This window comes from Aplysia californica, unplaced genomic scaffold (assembly GCF_000002075.1).
Source record: "Aplysia californica isolate F4 #8 unplaced genomic scaffold, AplCal3.0 scaffold01111, whole genome shotgun sequence".
NCBI classification, from domain to species: Eukaryota; Metazoa; Mollusca; class Gastropoda; order Aplysiida; family Aplysiidae; genus Aplysia; species Aplysia californica.
This window is the reverse complement of record NW_004798381.1, coordinates 47,154-50,221: the sequence shown is the minus strand read 5'-3', so window position 1 is coordinate 50,221 and position 3,068 is coordinate 47,154.

Sequence of the window (3,068 nt, the reverse complement as noted above, 5' to 3'; positions counted from 1 at the left end):
TCTCTCTCTCTCTCTCTCTCTCTCCCTCTCCCCCTCTCACCCCCTCCCCCCAAATCCCTCATCTCACTCACAAGTTCACCAAGTTCACCCACTCTCACAGTCCCTATCCTACTACTTTCAATCTCTCTCAAATACATACAGCCCAATGTGTTTCATATTATATTTAAAGCATACTTTACGTAAACAGTAATATAAACAAGACAGAGAGAGACACACTTGAGTTCACATTTTCGCAGCTCGTTCTTTCTTCCCCTCTCGGCATAAATAGTTTCAACATCTGTTCCCTATTGTTTCATGTACAGGTGAAACAAAGAAAATCGTAACTTTGTGTGGGTTTCATCTTGAAGCGAAACGGCCCAGAGGAAAATGATATTTAAAAAATAAGCCCACAGGCATGGCAAATTTTACGAGCAGCCTAAACAACAACAAAACTGTAAGTTGGAATGCAAAAGATTTGTTACTTTTTTCTTTGCTGTTTTTTTTTAATTATTCTTATTAAATTGTATTAATGAATCGCCCCTCGACACATAAAGTTGAAAGAAGGTAGGATGGAATGCCGGGACGAGAAAGTTTCTAACCTTAAAGGGTTACAGATTCTATCCCGTCGCCAACTGGACAAGAGCAAATAAGTATACAAAACTAATAAATTCCAAACAATCAAGCAAATTAAAATAAAATACACATCACCTTCATTCATCCGAATGTAATCTATTTCCACCCCTAACCCAATTCTCAAAACCTCCTTATGCAATCAATAACAACAGCAACAGCAACAACAATAACCAACAAAAACAACAACAACAACAACAAATAAACTAACAAACAAAACAGAAAACAACGAACAAAAATTACACCTCTACAATTTAAAAATAGGCCTATGGAATTAAAGAAAAGAAATCTTAGCAACAAAATACAAAAACACAAAAGCTCAGCACATAAAGAACAAAAATTTGAAATAAAATTGCAGCAGAGAGATGTCTCCTTAGTTTAGTTTTAGTAGAGGTTTTACGGCACTCGCAACTGCATAAGGTCATATGAGCACCAAGGGGTGGATGTCAACAGAGAATTCCTTACAGGGAATCAGACTTACTCGGCTCATCCCTCTAGCTTCCACAGCAAAAAGTCTGCTTCAACTATCAAGGCACCCCGGAAATAGTGGGTCACAAGAGGGTGACAAACATCCAAAAGAAGTAGAGGGAAAATGACAAAAGTAAGAATTAGGAAAGAAAAAGCAGCAGTTCCCTGTTGTAGATCAGGCACAGTAATGAGCGTGACATTGATGAATCAGCCCATTTACAATTCTACTGTGTATGAACAAGAAATGTCCCCCCTTTTGGAATGGCCTAAAGACACTTCATTCAATGGCACCGCCCCGATGGTGTATCGGTCTCCATTATAATATACTGCTGATAAAAAATTTTTTTAAAAACAACAATATCACTGAACTGAACGAGTTTCTATTTGCTGATGACCAGAAATGACAGATGAAGAGGAATTACAAAAACACACTAAAAAACTAAATGAGGAATATACACCTAAACATGAAAATTTCCATCTCAAAAACAGAAGTTATGAAGGTCAGCAGAAACCAAGGGAAACTCAACATCTTAATTTTACGGAACACAACTCCAACAAGTAGAGGAATTTAAATATTTGGGAAGCATCTTCACACAATATGGGCGTATGGACAAAGAAATAGAAACAAGAACTATGAAGGCAAATGCAGTGACCTACCAGCTAGCATCCCTGCTCAGTCACAAGAACATCCCAACCGAAGTGAAACCCCAGCTCATCAATAGCATCTCCATAACAACATTAACATACCAGTGCAAAACATGGTCTGTAAACAAGGCACAAGAAAGAAAAATAAAGGCATGCGAAATGAGGTGTTTCCGTAAACCATCAACACCACCAGAGGAGACCGCGTAAGAGACGAAACCGTACGTCTATAAACCGGAATACCTCCAGTAATAAAATTCATAGAGCGTCCAAGAGTCAACTGGTTTGGACATCTAACCAGAATGCCCCTGAAACAACTAGCTGCTAGAGCTCACAACACCCGAGAAACCGGCTTCAAATCAAGAAGGAGACCAAGAAAGACCTAGCTGGACGGGGTAAAATAGGTCCTGGAACAACAAATCAGCCACAGACGATATAATACATACTTAGCACGGGACCGAAACCGGCACCTCTCCTCAACATCCTAAGGATACCAGAGGAAGGAAAAAGCAAAAAAGCAAAAAGCAAGAAAAAAAAGGAACCACCGTATATGTTCGATCAGTTTGTCTTTCCTTCGGAAAATAATAATTCTTTCAAACACGAAATTGAAATTATATGAAGTATTTGACAGAGATATATCAAAGCGAAAAGATTATTTTAAAGCAAAAACGTCTTTTTTATGAGCAAGCACAATCAATCCTGACCCAAAGGTGCTTAATTGGACTCAAATTAGTGAAAGAGCAGGCCGTGGATCCATTGCAGCGACGTTCTTCCGGATGTTTAAAAAATATAGGGAGGCAAGGTGCGCGAGTGCATTGTCCTGTCGGAATGTCAATAGCTGTTGGTGTTGTGGAAGAAATGGCAGATATCGCTCATGTGATCTTCTGTGCAGTTTTATACTCCAATCATGAGGTTTAAATTGGAATTGAGAATCGTTCAAGGAAGGTGATGGTGTCCCACTGCTCTGTGAGCGATTCGCCGTAGCCTGACTGATACAGTCAGTGTGTACGCAAGCTAGCTTCAATCTGAAATACTTATTCCTTCAGTCTGTAACGAACTGTACGCTGGCTGACGTGTAGAAGTCCAGGTCTTGCGGTTTGAGCAGCTGTCCTGAAACGATTTCTTGGGTGACCTGTCCTGGTCTTGATATATATCGGTTTTCAGATGGCATTTTTACCCTTGGACGACCAGCTTTTGGGTCTGTCTTGAATAGGCCAAGTCACAACGTACCGTAGTCTCAGTAGGCTGACGGTCCTTCTGCTAACGTTGAATATCCTCGCACCAACAGCACAAAGTATGCCGATGGCTCGATTTTTCTGATTTTGAGTTAAAGGTACCATTTTGGGGGG